Source organism: Hipposideros armiger, unplaced genomic scaffold (assembly GCF_001890085.2).
Source record: "Hipposideros armiger isolate ML-2016 unplaced genomic scaffold, ASM189008v1 scaffold_284, whole genome shotgun sequence".
NCBI lineage: Eukaryota > Metazoa > Chordata > Mammalia > Chiroptera > Hipposideridae > Hipposideros > Hipposideros armiger.
The window spans coordinates 2161579-2178992 of NW_017731634.1; the positions used below are offsets into that span (position 1 = coordinate 2161579).

Consider the following 17414-nt stretch of genomic DNA (forward strand, 5'->3'; position numbering starts at 1 on the left):
AAAAAAAACGGAGAAACTTTTTCCTGAAAACTGCCAATTTTTTTTTTAAGGGTCTTACCCCCATCTTTTTTTTTTCCAATGGAATTCTCTATGAATTGAGATTTTTTTTCACCAGCATGAGCAGACCTACACTTTTCAAACCAAGAGCAGAGATGTTATCAACTCCTGCCCTTCATGTTGGAATTTTTTGCAGCCTCTTCCAGGTACTCCAAGTAGGAGCCTAGTCTGAGTGGCTGCCAGAGGTCGTGGAGTGGGGGTGCTGGCCTGGGCACCCTGCCAAGGTCCCGGCCACGGTAGGATGGCTGAGGGCTCATCAGCAGGGTGCTGGCAGCACATGGTGCCCAGGGGGCAAGTCCAACCGTACCCAGTCAGTGTGTGAGGTGCCTGGGGTCGGGGAGGGGTACTGAGAGCACCCAGACCCATCCGGCCCCCAGGGTGGTCAGCCAAAGCAGGGCCTCCCACCCCCGGCCCCATGGGACTGGGAAGGCTGCCCCATGGCTGGACATCAGGACAGACAGAACCAGGTCCACAGGAGACCTGGTACCCTGTCGCCTGTCCTTGGAAGGGGCAGAGGTGCTGGCGGGCTGGTGGCGCCGTGGCTAGCGGACGCGTCCGAGGCGCTGACAGCCGCGCTGCTGCTGTGGTAGACGAGCACCGAGAGAGACGGTCCCGCCGCCCCCAGCCCGGGGCAGGAGACTGGATGGGGAGTGGGGGGCTGGCGCAGGAGCGGAGCTGTCCCCAGGCAGCCGGGCCGCGCGTCCCCGGAGGCCGCCGGCGGCGCAGCCGAGGCGCCAGGCGCGTCCGGGAAGTCTGGGCGGCCGCCCGCCCGCAGCTGCCCCCGGGTCCTGCGCGCGGGCCAATCGCGGCGACTCGCCGGCGGCGGCAGCTCCCCCACCCGGCCGCGGCGGCGGTTTAACCCTTCCCTCCCCGTCCCGGCCCTCGCAGCGGCGCGGAGGTCCCAGGTGGTCAGCCTGGATGCTGGCGCCGAGCCAGGGGGACCCGGGGTTTCCACGGGGCCTGCTCACACCGCGCAGACAGGGACCCTGGTGGGCAGCCCCAGCAAGCTGCAAGCGCAGGAACACCCAGCCGGGTCCTCTGGCCCAGCTCTTGGTCTGCCCTCTCCAGGTCACTGAGGAAACCGCCCCCCCTCCCGGGTCTCACACTCCTCCCTGCCCGCCTCGCCCACACCCACCAGCTTCTCTGCTGCCACATCTGTGCTGCTGTCCTTCCTCCCAACATCACAGGGAAAACAATAATGACATTCCAGTAACAGTGACGATTTTCACTAGGGTTATTAGTGTGCCAGACACTGTGTTGTTCGTGCAAATCAGGAGGCCAACAGTCACTGCATTGCCCCATGTTACAGATGAGGAAACTGAGGTCCAGAAGGCCAAGGGCATGGCCACCATCACGGGAGGAAGCTGAGCTGGACCCTGTCTCCCGCCTCAGGGCTAAAGTGATAATATGAACGTAAATAAGCCTTTACATATATGGTCAAATGATCTTCTACAAAGGTGTCAAAAATACAAATGGGGAAAGGATAGTCTTTTCAACAAATAGTGTTGGGAAAACTGAAGATCCACATTCAAAAGAATAACGATGAACGGTTATGGTGCAGCACATACAAGAATTAACTCAAAATGAACTAAAGACCTAAACACAAGACCTGAACTATAAAACTCCTGGTGGAAAACAGAGGAAAAGCTTCATGACATTGGAATGGGCAAGACTTCTTGGATGTGACACCAAAAACACAAGCAATGAAAGCAAAAATGGAAATGGGACTACATCCAACCTGAAACCTTCGGTGAAGCAAGGAAACAAACAGTAAAAAGGCAACCGACAGAATAGGAGAAAATATTTGCAAACCATGTATCAGATAAGGGGTTAATATTCATAATAATGTATGATACTCATAATACATACTGGTAACACAGAATATCTCTGTATCTGTAGACTTGTTTCTTTGTAACCCCACAGACTCAAAACGTCGCAATACACACACAGCAGTTCTAAGTCCTGCTTTCCTTTCAACCACACCTTGTCTCTCTTCCCCGTTTCAGCAAAACTTCTAAAGAATTGTCCACAGAGAACTCACTGTCTCATTGCTTTTGAACCCCACCTGCTGCCCTCACCAGCTGGGGAACCGCCAGGATCCCCCCCCCAGCCTCCCCCGCCTCCCTGTGGTGAGCCTCACTCACGAAGCCCTCGGTGCGGGATCCCCAGCTCTGTCCTGATTGCTCATCTCCACCTGCTGCCCTCTAACTCTAACAGCCCCACAAGCCCATGACCAGCTTCTACTGAGCTCCTACTGTGTGCTGGCTCTGCTGGGGGCTGGAGCTTGGGGTGGGGTTAATTAGTAAATAAGAAAAACACTAGGCATTCCTATGTGGAGAGTTAAGACGGGGGCTTGTTACAGGTAAGTGCTTCGGTGGCTGTTTTTCACTGGGCGCCTGTCTTGAATGTTGACAGTGAGCTGAGACTTGGCCAGAGGGAGGCCCCTTCAGATAGAAGGAGGGGCCCTGGGAAGTCCTAAGGTGATAACGAGCTTGGGGGGCATGGTTGCAGGGACTCTGAGTGACCACACTGGGGAGGGTCTTCGCCCCCATTGCTGGTCAGGACAGAAGGTGTGCTTACTTCTACCGCCTGGGAAAGGGCAGGCGTGGGGGCTTCTGGAGACTGCCGGGAGGGTCTGTGGGCACTGCACCCCCCTAGTGGTGGGGGTGGGGGTGGGGGGTGTCTGTGGGTCTCATGAGAGGAAGTGCCAGCTCCAAACACTGGCTAAGCCCGAGAATGTGGATTCCAGCAGCTATCGTCAGGTGAGACCCTTGACCCTGCAAGGGGCCAGCGTGAATGCTGACAGAGACCAGGCATTCTAACCACTGAAATGAGGCTTTTAAAAATGACTGAGGATCAGAGGGCTTCAGTTACTGGAGAATGACCGAAGTCTTGGGACTTACCTTAGATTTCACCTATGACAGGGAAACCAGATGCCACAAAGTGGGGCTCCCCGGAGTTGGTTTTGTGAGCCCAGGTTTTTCACATGTAGGCACACATAGCCAATGCTCGCCAAGCCTTCAGGCTGGGTGTCCAGGCACAGAAAACTGTGGAATGAGTGTGTTTAACGGGGAGGCATTATTATGTCTATGACAAAACAGCCTCAGGAGGCCGAGTCACTTGCTCAGGGACATGTAGCTTCTTACTAGGGAAAGAATTTGCTGATTCCAAAGTCCCTTTCTCACCTTAATACTTATTTCCTGGTGTCCCTACAAGTCTAGGTCTTGGGAACTAGGCTGGTCCCCACAGGAGCTCCAATAGCCAGACCTGCACCCTGTGCAAACAAAATCCCACAGGCATCCATCCAGAAGTGGGGGACCTCGGGTGCATGTCACAACTAAATTTCTATAGGCAGACTTCTTAGAACATCGGCCTCTGTATGTGAATTTGGGGTCCAGGATAAGATCAGAACTATGGGAACCTGGCTGTAGGTTTGACGTTTGTTTTCTCGGTAAATCTCCCGGTTTGCGCCCCTATTTCCTCGCCTCGACTCTCTGGACCCCGTTTTAGCAGCCAGGCGGTACTTCAAAGGGAGATGCGCCCCCTGGTGGCAGAGGGAGTGTTGTGTGCTGTGGGGGCGGGCCACGGACCGGGACCACTGGCCTCAGTGCCAGTGCGCCAGGGCCCACAGCTTCTAGGCACAGAACGGGGACACGCGGAGGGTGGGAGGGGCCAGTACCTCAGTCATTTAGGTGCTGGAGCAGGCGAGACCCAGGTATAGGCAACCACATGGGCCCAGCACCCCAAGCCCCACAGACCGATTTTTTGGGCTCTCTGAAGGGGCTAAGCAGAGGGGCCTTGATGTGGCAACAGTTCCTTGACACACGGAGGGAGATGAGTGGGGGGGTGTCAGGTGTCCCTAGAGCCTCACCACACTTATGAGAGCAGGGGCCTCTTCGGACCTCACAGATCTGACGGTGGGAGGGGACCGCAGCCTTCTATTCTCTAGCTCTGAAGAGGGGCGGTGACCCGGAGTGGCCCTTCACAATGTCCCCCGCCCCCCCAACTCCTGAGCAGACTGCCGACTCAGCACACGAGGACCACAGGGGTGGAAGCCTTGCTTCACATCACAAACATGAGACCAGGATTCCTGGCCTCACATCGTCCTGTGTGGCTGACACAGCGCTCATCCATGAGCTCCCTCAGCTTTGCACAGTCCAGTCACTGTCACCACTTGGGTGACATTGCAGTGACAGAGGGAAGTCAGGCGGCAGCCATCTAGCCCAGAGCCACATCTGTCTCACTGATAGCTTGGGCTAAATTCCAGGTCCCCTAGCCCAGATCCAAGCTCTGCAGAAAGGGCTGCTGGACATGCTGTGCTACTTGTGGCAATTACTTCTCTCTCCCTTCCATGAAAATGTGCCTGCCTCCTCCTTCCCTGGCCTGTGGCATTTCTTAGTTTGGAAAAGCACGTGGAAAGCAACCCGTGAAACAGTTTGAGAGTCCACCTACTGGTCCTTGTCCTTGTCCTTGGTGTAGCCAGATTTGGGATCTCCGGGGACAGCAGGGGGCCCTGGGCCCACTCAGATACTTGGGATGGTTGTGGCTGGAGTTCATTTGTTCATCAATGTGTATTGAGCACCTATGACAAGCAGGTACTTTTGGGACACTTGGTATAACTCAGTGAACGAAGCAGACACAACCCCTGGGCCTCAGTTTTAGTCAGTGAGTCAGGCACACTAGATGTCACTCACAGGTCCTGTCCACCACCCAGCAGACCTGATGCCCTCATGGCCTCCTCTACATGTGGAGGCCTCTCCCCATATTCTGACCAGGCTGACAGGCCACACGAGCCTACAGAAGTGAGTGGTTGTCGGGTCCAGAAGGTGGGTTTCGTGAGGGAGAATAGGGGGGCTGTGAGTGAGGAGGGCCTGGTAGAGCCCTGACCTCACACATCTGATTCTTACGGGAGGGCTGAGGCCTGGCAGCTTCCACTCCAGGAGGCCAGGCGTTGCAGAGAACTGTGTGTGTCGGGGGGAGGTCCCAGGCCCCTGGGCAGGGTGGAGGCTGGGCTGACTTGTCCTCCAGAATCCCAGACCCACCACCATCCCGTCTTCCTGCCCCTCTCCACACACACCCCTCCTGACCACCGCCACCAGGACCGGAACAGAAGGTGTGCGAGCATCTGCTTACAGGTTGGCCTCGCGCCTCCGTCCAGATGCCCAGGTGCAGGGAGGGCTGGGAGTGTCCAGGCCTTTCGAGAAATGTCAGTGGGAAGAAGAGACTCACACAGGCTGTGCTCAACCTGCTGGGTGAGCGGGACAGCCGCACGGGTCGGCGGTGGGATGGAGTGGGATGTTTCTGGCGTAGGAGCTTAGACACAGCTCGGTCCCAAGCAAGGTGCCGTGGAGGGCACCGAGGAAGGAAAGGCCAGGACTCTGACTCTGCTGCCCACCTGCCCCTCCCCCAAGGCCACCTCTGTGCTTTGCCTGTTTCAGGCTGGAGCTGGCCTATGTGCAAGTCAGCCTCCCACTGGGAGGGCCCTGGGATCCTTGTCCACGTCCTGCTGGAGCAGCCAGACCCACTGAGGCGGAGCTGGAAGATGAGGGGACTGCAGTCTGGGGCGGGGCTCACGGGCTGGCGCTCCCTCAGAGGCAGTGGCGTTGTTCCTGTCTGGAAAGCGCGAGCGTGCACCTGTCTCCTCATCCTGCTCCACAGCCATGTCCAGCTCTGCCTCTACCAGCTGCACTAGTGCTGCAGCCAGTGTCACCTCTGTCCACCCTTCCAGAGCTGGAGCGAGCACCAGCCTCACGGTGCCAGCTGGCCCACCGGCTCCTGTGAGAACTCTGTCTGCAGCAGCACCTCTAACGACAGGGCAGCTCCAGCCTCAGAGCCTGGCTGTCCCAGGGCTGTGACCACCGAGAAGCTGCTGAGGGAGGAGAAGCCTAAGCCCTCGAGTTTCCTCCAAGGCTGGTGGCAGAGCAGTGGGCTCTGAGGGTGGGGGCCCAGGCTGTCCCTCTGCCACCAGCTGCCCTGGCCTGCCATTCCCTGATCCAGACTCTTGCGAGCTGGGTCCAAAGCCCAGCTCTGCCACTTACCACCCGTGTGACCTGGGCCACTTCCCTAGCCCCCAAGCCTTCACTGTCCTCCTGCGGACAGAAGTGGACACTCAGGACCTGCAGCCCAGAGTGGCTGCGCCCATTAGATGAGGCAGGACAGACAGGAAGCTGGGCGGGCCAGGCCTGAGGGGTGGGAGAGGGGAGGTCACCATGTGCCTCCAGCTGGGTCCCCCACCCACCGGCCCAGGAGCTCAGCAGCCTCAGCACTTATTAGGCACCATGTGTGTACTCAGCAGCAAGGAAGACAGACAAATACAGCCCATGGGTGTAGCTGAATCTGAACAGAGAGTCAGACCTGGGGGCTGACCAGGGTACAGGAAAGTGCCCCCTGGGACCAGCTTGGAGTGAGGAGGGGCTGGAGCAGACGTTCCTTCCCTTTCCCGCCATCCTGACCCATCCCTGGGTCATCCTGTGCTGGGGGGCCCCACCTATACTGGGCCCTGGGTCATCCTGTGCTGGGGGACCCCTCCAGTACTGGGCCCTGGGTCATCCTGTGCTGGGGGAACCCTGCCAATATTGCACCCTGGGTCATCCTGTGCTGGTGCCCTCGGAGGACTGGGAACGAATTCCTGGGACTCACACAGGGCTCAGGCCACATCTTTAGCTTCCTGAGCTCCGGCCTTGACCAGCGACCCTTGCCTGGTACTGCAGGGGATTGTGGACATGAGCTGGGGTGTGGCACGGCCAGGTGACACTCCCCTTCTTCCCTGGAGCTGTTCAAGATGGTGGCACCCCACCAGTGCTGGGCTCTACATGGTCCTGAAGGGAAAGCCTGTTTGCGAGCACCTGGCACCCACTGTCCATGTCCTTGTCACACAGTTCAACAGTGTGGCCAGTGGCATCCTCACTGCCTGCCTGGGAGAACTGGTGTTGATGGCCCAGGTCAGGGCCAGGGTGCTGGGCCTGCAGCCATGTGCCAGGGTGGCTGTGGGAGGTCCAGCGGGGTCCCTACCCAGAGCCTTGAGAAGTGCCTGTGCTGTGTCAGTTCCCAAGGTTGAAGTCTGCAGCCTGAACCCCTGCGTAGGGTCTAGGTCCCTCCTGCCACAGGCACGCTGACCTGGAATCTCAGGTCCCCGTGGTGGGAGGCTCACTTCCTTCCTGGCTCCTTCCTTGGGTTGAGCTAAAATCCTCCACTCTCTCAGTATCACTCTTTGGGTCCTAAATGTGGCCTCCCTTGGCTCCCTGAGCATCTGTCCCACCCAGGAGGGGACATGGAAATTGAGGAGGACTGAAGCTAGAGCAAGCAGGGCTCCCACTCCCCACCTCACAGCTCTTCCCCCCAGAAGCCAAGGAAGGACCCTCAGGAACTTCCCACAGCTCACCACCCTTTGTGTTCTGCAGAGCGCCTGCCTCGATTCACCACCTGAAGGAGACCAGGGACATCTCCAGGCGGGTAGGCCTGTCCCCATAGGAGGACCAAGATGGAGAGGGGTCTCCCCATGTGTCTACCATGGGCCCCTCAGCAGCTGGCACCTCCTGGGAGGCAGCCAACCCTGGGGACTGTGACTGGTGGGTGGGGTTGCTAATCCTCCCTGGGGCCTCAGGCCTCTAGCTCTGCTTCATAAATCTGTTTTCTTAAATGTCACATCCTGGGTTGGGCCACATTGGAGATTTTCAACTGTCTATAACAACAGATATCCGCCCAGTTGATACTCAAAGTGGCCAAAAAGCTGCTCCGTAGAAAAGGAGACAGAGGCCCAGGTGACCGACTTGACAGCCCCAGCCCAGTCCCACGGAGACCTTCCTGCTCAGAGGACCCCACTGAACGTGCTCACCCAGGCAGTTTGAAACACCAGGTTTTCAAATGAATTGGCACATAATCCCTCCCTCACTTATTCCGCAGTGGCCCTTTCTCTCAGTTTCCCCTCCCAGGGAGAGCTCCTGAACGTTTAGAAAGGTCAATAGTGAAGACAGGTCCATGTGTGTGTTTATTCTGGGCATTTGATTCTGTCCCACGGGGCCGTGTCTCGTTTTATGCCAGCACCATACGGTTCTTGTTTTGTAGCTTTGGAATACAGTCTGAAGTCAGGAAATGCGATGCCCAGCATTGTTCTTCTTTCTCAGGATTGCTTGAGGCAGTGAAAACCTTATGCAGTTTATAAGAATTTTAGGAGTTTTCCTGTTTATGTGAAAAAAAACATTTGAATTTTTATAGAGGTTGCATTGAACTGTATTCATAGCTTTGGGTAGTATAGACATTTTAATAGTATTAATTCTACTATTTTATGAGTATGTCATATCTTTCCATTTATTTGTGTCTTTTTCAATTTCTTCCATCATGTTTTATAGTTTTCCATTTACAGATATTTTAATTCCTTGGTTAAACTTACTCCTAAGTATTTTATTGTTTCTGGTGCTAGTGTAGATAAGATTATTTTCTTTATGTCTTTTTCAGATCGTTCTTTGTTAGTGTATAGAAGTACAACTGATTTTTCTGTGTATTTGTATCTTGTAACCTTACTGAATATATTTTCCAGTTCTAACAGATTTTTTTGAGGGATCTTTAGGATTTTCTACATATAAGATCGTATCTTCTGCAAACAGAGACAATTCTTCTTTTATGATTTGGACATCCTTTATTTCTTGTTCTTGCCTAACTGCTCTGGCTGGGACTTCCAGTAAGACATTGAATAAAAGCGGTCAGAGTGTAGACCCATCTTTTTCCTGATCATAGAGGCTAAACTTTCAACCTTTCACTGTTGAGTGTGATATTAGCTGTCACATGTGTCCTAAATTTTGTTGAAATATATTCCGTCTATACCTAATTTGTTGAGTTTTATTTGTTAAAGGATGTTAGGGTGAGGATCAGTCAGGATCAAGAACAGGGTTAAGGGTCAGAATAAGAGTCAGGGTCATGGTCAGAGGGTCACAGTTTAGAGTGTGTCAGGGTTGAGGGTCACGGTGTCCGGGGGTAGGGTTGTTAGGATTTAAGGTTTGAGGTTTGAGGTTAGGGGGTTAGTGTCAGAGGGTTGGGGTCGGTTGGAGCCTCACTGGCCCACTTCCTCCTCTCTTATTTATCTCTCTGAGGCTTCCAGGATGGACAGGACTCGCCCAGGGTCACACATGAGTCAGGGTTTGAGTAGACCGCTGGTTGTTTGTCCCACAGTCCTAGACTCTGATCACTGGTTTAAATCCAACTCAGCCTCAGTCCAGGGCTGTGGAGAGCCTGACTCATGCAGTATTTCCATCTGCCTTCTCCCCAGGGAAGGGGTGGCAGCCCACGGTTCCAGCTCAGCCCTGACACACAAGGGCATTCAGTAGACATGTGTGGATTTATACAGGACTGTGTGCAATGACCTGCCCACCCCCAGGTACAGCCTTCCTGAGGGCTGGTGGGGCCCTCCTTGGACTATCTGGGTTCTTCATCCCATCCGAGTGGGCAGCAGGAGACATTCAGGTCTCAGACAGAGCCCTAGGCTTCTGACCATCCATGGAGGCATCTGTGGTCCTCCAGCTCAGGCCAGTAGGGCCCTGTCGAGCCCCCACAGCCAGTTACTGAGCTGACCATGGTGCTGGGCAGCTGAGCAGCTCCCCAGGAAGTGCAGACAGCGTCTTGGGAGGTTTCAGTTCCCAGCATCCATGTGGTGATTCCAGCGCATCCTCCCTCACAGCCTCAGCCTCCAAGAGAGGTGAGAACCCTGCAAACACTGAATGTGGCCCTGGCCATGACAGCCACACAGCAGACCGTGGCCCTGCAACCCTTTGGCCTCCCGGTGGTAACAAGCCTCTAACAGTCACACTCGGTGAGGATCACAGCTGTGGGAGCAGCTGCGTCTCCCAGCAGGCGGCCTCACACTGAGGCCAAAGAGAGTGTGAGAACCGGGACCTGCCAGGTCCAATTCCACTCTTAAACTTGCCTCTTGCAAGCATTGATTTATTTTTGCCATTAAAGAGTATTAATTTGTTTTACTTCAGTAAGTGTGCCTAGCCCCTTGCAATAAAAAAAGTCCTGGCTGACACAGCAGAATCAATAATCCCTGAGACTTCCTCTACACAGTGTCCTCACTGGGCGGGGCCCAGCTGGGGGACATGAGGACACTGGGTGGGGTCAGATTTTAGGGGAGCTGCCAACCAGCTCTGTCCTTGTTCCTTCCCTGTCTCAGGAGAGGGAACCCCAGGACATGAGAGGAGAACCAGCAGGGGAAGAGGTTCATGGCTAATTGATCTGTTCGTCTTTTCCATATTTTAGGTCCATTTTGTTAATGTGCAATTTTCCCTAGGAAGTCACTCATTTCAATGCAATCGTTTTCTCTTATTTTATTTTTAATTTCCCCTCTCTTTCTAGGTTTTTTTCCTCCAGAATTTTTACAATTAACAAACAAATGTTGATGCATTATTATTCACTAGAGTTTGTATTATATTCAGGTTTCCGCATTCATGCTCAGTCTGAGTGCTGGACACACTATCTGTTAAAGCCCACACTGGTCATCCAACCATACAAGTTAATGCTGACAGCTGGGGATACCTGGGGACCGAATTGGGGTGTTATGATAGGAAAGAAGACCAGGAGAAGAACATGAGGACTGATAAAGTTTACACACTGTGCTGATGACAGAGACTTCATTCCCCACCCTAGGAGGAAGCTGTTGGTAGTTCTATGCACAAGAAGTGACAGGATTGGATCCCTAACTTAGAAAGTTCAAGCTGGTCAGTGTGGAGGTTGCACTGGACGAGAGAGGGACGGGAAGCGGGGAGACCAGTGAAAAGACTGTGAGACGTGCTGCCGGCCTGAGCTGAGGCGGGGATATGAGTCTGGAGAGGAGCAGGGGTGCGAAGGCCAGGAGGGGCTGTGGTGAGCGCTGTCCTGAGGACAAAGCTGGCACAGATGCCGGAGTCAGCACTCAGGGGACTTTGGCTGTGTGGACACCAACAGGAGAGCTTGTTCTGCCACAAGGCCCAGGAGTCTCATTTTAAAGGGGGCGGGCGGGGAATCGCTCTCTGCTGTCATCTCTTGTGCACGTAGGGAGTAACACCTGAGTAGTCACCAGTAAAAGCTATTTTCTGCTGCCATCTCGTGTGAGTTTCAGGAATAATACCTGTGTGTATGTCACTTGGAAATGCTGGTCTCTGCAGCCATCTCGTGGGCATCTTGGGAGTAACACGTGTGTATGTCTTTCTAATGAGACTGTGTGGCTTGTCTGGTTGTCAGGTTTATACTTTTCTCCCTGCCTCTAGGGTTTGGCCTCATGGGACTAAGGTTTCAAGTCCCATGTGACCCAGCTCGGCTGCTGTTCTCTGGTCGTCAGTGGTTGGTGGTCACGCACTTGTACCAAACCTTGGTGCGATGTTTTCTTTCCTTTTATACTTGTTTTCTCTCTGACAATAAAAATCGGTGCTCAGGTAGAGACTTAGGAAAGTAAAATCAGAAGTTTCTAAACCTGCTGTCACCTTAACATTTCAAAGGACCTGAACACCTGCCCTGGGAGGGGGAGCGCGTTCTTCTGCCATCTCCCACTCTGGAAATCCAGGCATCCGGCGGTGACCACAGCCCTCCCTGGGCAGGAGGGGCCGCTGACACTGAGGGTGAAAGAGCTGGGTCCCTTCAGCTCCCCTCCCCCGGGGGACAGCCTGGCCCTCCCACGTGGGGGCCGCTCCCTGGCACGCAGCCCGCACAGCCGGGTCAGACCAGGCCTCCAGGACAGAGCCGCGCTGGGATCCAGGGCAGGGCCTGGGGCGCAGGGACATGACGGAGCCGGGGGCGGGGCCGGGGGGCGGGTCCTGGGGCGATTGGCCGATCAGTGCAGACTCAGGTCGCCCTGCCCTCAGACCTGGGCTGCCCGCACTGCGCGGCCGGTCCCAGCCGGCGTGACCCCCACCTGAACCCCTGCGTGCCCATGCGTGACCCTATGCCCCACTCGCGTGCCCCAGCGTGACCCCACGTAGTGCACGTGTCTTCTGTCCGTGGCGTTGGCTCCTGGCGAGCGACGACTCTGCTGCGCCCTCTCAGGAGGCGCGAGAGAGGAGCTTCCCGGCTTCGGGGGCGCCCAGTGCTGAGGCCGCCCGTGTCCCTCAGGAGCCCGGGTGGCGCCGCGGGACCGACACGGGAGGGAACGGTGAGGAGACCCGCCCGCGAGGCCGGCTGAGGGTGGGGTGGGCGATCCGAGTGTGTTATTTTTAGTTTTGGCGTAAAGTAGGGGGCGGAGACTGACTCGGGTTTGTCTGGTGTTTCTTCCTGTTGTGAGGGCTAAAGAGGTTTGTGCTGTGAGTGCGCATGTCGCGGGGAGCTGCCCCTGAACCCCAGCCTGCGTCCCCCCCGGGCTGACGGCTTCTCCTGTGGAGACGCGATGGACGGAGGGGCTCGGCCTGAACTTGGGGTCCGACCCAACAGAGGTGTGGAGACTTGGACTCCTCCTCAGCCCCCCCCTTTCTCGTCCCCCCTTGTGAGAACACACCTGGGCTGAAGGAGCACTGAGATAGATTTGAGGAAACTGGGGAGCCCCCTCCTCCCTGTGGCGGCATTTTTGATAAATCTATTCCAATCTCTGATCAATTGAATATTAAATATTTGATGCACCAAACATATAGGCTTTGTGAATGCAACATAACGCGTCTTGTGGAGCATTAAATGTTTTAGTGCTGAGGAAATATATTTCTAGAAATTATTAAATTTGTTCACGAATGTATCAAGGTAAAGAATACTCGTGTAATAGTCACAGTGTAATTTTTTCACTAGCAATGTCTTTTAATAGTTAAGAACGCCAATATGTAATTAAAGCTACAGAAATAAAAATTAATAGGACAAACGATTGTATATACACGAAAAACAGGCTATGTTTTGGGTATAAAAAAAGGAATGAGATACGGAGATGTATTTTGGAAGGAAAGGCAGTTAAGCTTGTCTGAAAGTGAAGCTGGTTGGTTCAGAATGGGAAACGGGAAAACAGGACAATATCTGAATGTAAAGAGGAAAGTTGTAGAAGGTTCGTGAAGGGAAATCGTGAGAGAAGCGATGTTAGGTATGGTTATGCCAAATAAGATTGGAATAAATTTAATGAAGTAAATGAATGGAAATATCAAAAGTTAGGTGATGTAGATGCAGAGTTTAGTTCTTTTTGACTTTGTTAAAGGACAAACGTTTCCTGCACTGTTCTGCTCTAGATAAGATGTTATGACAAGTTTTCTGTCTAGAAAGCAAAGATCCTATGTTTTCTTAAGATACTTTTCTGTTTTAATCTCGTCCTTGATTACTAAGAAAACTCTCCTCTCAACGCTAAGGACCAAAGTTGTATGAATCAAATATTGTCACATTGGATAAATGAATAATTTATATTGTTTCATAGTGATACACTGATGAAAAGAATGGGAGGCGAGGGTGTTTTTGAAGTACAAACTCCCTCCACGGCCCTGTAACCAAGGGCAAATGCAACCATTAAGGGCTTTTCACACAAATATTATTAAGAGAAGACTGTCGCTGTATAAACAGGGAAGTTTATTTCCATCTGGCAGGAATACATTTTGGATCTAACTCTTATATTATCTTATCCATCCAATGGCAGCGGTTTTAAAATAAAGATGTGGAAGTTCTTACAAGTTACTCCAAGATGTGCTTTTGCGGTATGCAGACTGGTTTGAGCTAAGGGCGATTTTATCTTTTCCTGAAGATAAACTTCTGTCCCTCCCTCTAAATGTCCAGAGTAACAGGAATTAGGGGCTTTGCTCATAATAAGAGATCATCAGCCACCATCTCTGACCACCTATAGGGCAAGGCAAACTCACAGTCACCAACCATCTGTTCTTATTCTGCAATGACCCTTTGAAGCCCCCAGGGTACCTGCGTCATCCCTAGCTCAGGAGGTCTTCTATACCCACGTTCATTTTCAATCTAACTCTCCTGCATGTGGGGTCCCTGACTCTGTCTTGTGTGTGGGGTTCCCTTGTGTACGTATCAAATCTGCTTATTTTCTCTTGCTAATCTGTCTCCTGTCTATTTGATTCTTAGATCAGCCAGAAGAACCTTGATGGTAGAAGTTACAATAATTTCTCCCAACAGTTGATGCTGTGAGTCAAGTCACAGGTTGGAAGCCGGCACTTCCCCTCGGGCTGCTGGAGATGAGATCCTGGGGCATCTGACACTGGCCGGCCTAAAGTGGGGATTCTTACCATGTGAGGACACCCCAGATTTCTGTCTGTAGGCTCCAGTGGAAGCCAAAGTGGTGGGAATCGCTTTGTCTTTTTTTGTATTCAGAATGGAAGGAGAAAATATTTGTGAAATTTACTTCTTGGCCTAGTAATCCTTGGTTACTTTGTGTGAATTCTCATGGGTTATGTTTTTCTCTGTCTCTGTCTAGTGTCTCTCATCCTGTTATAGGTCCTGAGAGCTTGGCCTTATGATCAGTGAGAATATTTCGTGTCTGACCTCTCCCATCCAGAGGGTGCCCTTGTCATGGTGCGCCTTGCTTGGTATCCGGCCGGGAGAAGCTCTCAAGGGAGTTCTGTGTCTGACCCCAGCTTGCAGAGATGGGCTCTTATTTCTGCCAGCTGGAGGAAGCTCATGCATCTATTGGTAAGCATCCAAAAAGCCTGTGGGTCCAAGGTTAGGGGATCTTTGTTTTTTTTAATTGGGGAATTGGGGGGATGGGAACAGCGCTGGGGAATTGGGGGAAGGGGAACAGACAAGTTGCTGTCGTTTTGTTCTTCAGTCTAGTTGTGGAGGACGTTGCTTCATTGGCCCAAGTTGGCACCATCATTGCGCTCTTCCCGGGTGAGGCAGATCAGTCGCTGGCTACTGGCCGCTCACGCTGGCTGTGGCCGCTCATGCTGGCTGCTGGCTACATACAGTAGCCCATGGCAACCCACTGCAGCAGGGGACTGCAGCCCACACCGAAGCCGGCGACTCACGGCAGCCCAGCTCCAGGTTGAGCTGTTGTTCAGCATCTTAGCTGTAGAGGGCAGTGTCACTGGCCCTCATATGTGGGATCCGAACCGGGGCCCTCTGGCGTCCCAAGCCAGCTCAATGCACCATTCGGCCGGCCCAAGCTTAGGGGATCTTAAATCTTCTTCTGTTCAGGAGGGAAAAACATGGCATTCCCTGTGCTTTGGCACATTCGCTTGAAAATAGGACTACTCATTTTTCTTAGGTAAACCCTGTGTGGCTGACACAGCTTCAGGCACTGAGATGTTTAGGGATGTGCTATTGTGGCCAGTTTCTGAATTTTATATCAAGTTGTCATCTTTAGCTGGCATGGCTTTTGAAAAATCACTGTTCTCAATGATTCCTACTCAAAGAATGGGAGAAAAATTGGAAATGTGTTTGGAGAGTCATAGGCAGATATTTGAAGAAACTAGAAGAATTCAGGATCCTGTCCAGTTTACAAGCAGAAAACAAAACAAAACCTAGAAGTCAACTGGTAGCACTAAAATTTAGTATTTATAAAGGCGTAGTATAGTTACTATTGCAACATATTTTTCTCTCTCAAATCACCTATTGTTAACAAAGATAGCCAAATTAGGCATCATTTATTTATTTGCAAAATGGTCCAGTTTTAATAAACTGGGCCTATTATCTGTGTAACTCCAGCAAGAACGTTAAATAGCCATGCAGCCACTTGCTGGACTTGTTCACACTTTTAATCTGCAGACTGAACAGAAGAGGACTGACGGCCAGGAAAGCCAAGGCAAGGCCTTGCCGTCCAGTGGTGCCTGCGATGCATGTTGGTTTTGGGCGAGTCGCCCTCTCCTTGAGGCCCCCAAATATCTTGAGGTTCCTGTACCTGCCAAGAAGTGACATTGTTTACTCATGTGGTAAGGCTGCTGGGAACCATGTAAGCAAGCCATCACAGCAAGGGTTTCTGTGGACTTCCAGAAGGCAACCTTAATTCCTTAAAGCCATCTGGTTATATCTGAGTCTATGCATTTCTCTCTCAAATACGATACTGCAGCCAGAGTCTTGGTAATAAAAACTAGTTTCAAATTATGTCCTGTTGTAAAGAGGACAGATTGGTATCAAACTTCTACAAATAATCACATTGGCATAAAAAAATATTAAGACTTTCTGAATTCTGGAGGGATCAAGTAGAAAAAAAAATGTTTACAAATGTATACCTTACCAAATTGCTAAGTCTTAGGTCATGTAAAAGAAACAAATTTCCTTCTATCTTACAAAGAGAAGTGTTGTTTGTGTTTTTTAAATATTTTATTGGGGAATTGTGGGAGGGGAACAGCCAAGTTGTCCTTTTGTCCTTCTGTTCAGTTGTGGAGGATGCCACTTCACTGGCCCATGTTGGTATTATGATGATTGCACTCTTCCCGGTTGAGGCATTTGGTCTCTGGCCATTGGACGGCTGCTCATGGTGGCTGACAGCAGCCCACTGCAGCCTATGTCGTCGCCAGCCACTGAGGGCAGCACAGTTCCAGGTCGAGCTGTTGTTCACAATCTTAGCTGTGGAGGGCGCAGTTTACTGGCCCATGTGGGAATCGATCCGGCAGCCCTGTTGTTCAGAGCTCGTGCTCTTACCAACTGAGTCACTCGGCCGGCCCCAAAGAAAAGATTTTTAAATCAGTAATATTTTAAACAAAAGTCCATGGAAGTTATAATCATCCTTAGTCTACTCAGTGCCATATAATCAATTTTTGCTCAGCTTGATCATTTGCCAGCATTTCATGAATACAGTTATTCCTTAGAATTCTGTAAATCTTCATCCATCTTAAAGGTAAGATGTTAAAGTTTATTCTCCGAGATCTGTATTTTGGAATAAATCAGAATCCTGTGTGTTTCAGAAGATGAAACATACTTGCAAAAATATCAGTAAAATAATGACCGTCTATAAATGACTAAAACTGAATACAACAGGGTTATAAATCTGATTATAAAGCAATAGACAAAGTTGTTTTTCTCTGCAACATACATTGTAAGATGTCAACTACAATTACAGATGAAAATATACCAGGAAATTGCAGATCCTTGCAGATTGTAATCTTCTGAAAAATGCATTTTTACTAATAAGACTGTGCATATAGATACATCCTTATTCCTTATTTCATAAAGCATGCTATGAGATTTTGAGTATATCAATCTGCCTAATTAGCTTACTTTTTCTCTTACATAAGGAGAGAGACAACAAATGTTTGAGGCATTCCATTGGCCACTGAAATCACCCAAAGCCATTTCCAGATTAAGGAAATTCTCCTTTTACTTCCTGAACCCTGGGATTTTTGTCAAACACGTTTGACCCAAAGGATTATATATATGTTTTTAATTGCTTTTCTCCTCTTAGTCTGTCTCTCTTGATTTGATTATTAGAGCTGGTAGAAGAACTTAGAAAAAAACTTGTAATTCTGTTATCCCCTCCTCCCCCTTCT

General features: G+C 51.6%; 1 long non-coding RNA gene across 3 annotated transcripts in view; it reads left to right on the forward strand.

Moving 5' to 3' along the window:
* Positions 1–11850: 11850 nt before the first annotated feature.
* The window catches only part of LOC109391202 (uncharacterized), a 7658-nt gene continuing 2094 nt past the window's right edge, over positions 11851–17414 (forward strand). The window contains exons 1-4 of one of the 3 annotated variants that reach the window (XR_002125752.1): positions 11851–12169; positions 12299–12446; positions 14056–14219; positions 14405–14619. This is a non-coding gene — a long non-coding RNA (uncharacterized LOC109391202). Of the gene's footprint in view, positions 12170–12298; positions 12447–14055; positions 14270–14404; positions 14620–17414 lie in introns of all 3 variants that reach the window. The other 2 variants (XR_002125753.1, XR_002125751.1) reach the window with 2 other exon arrangements.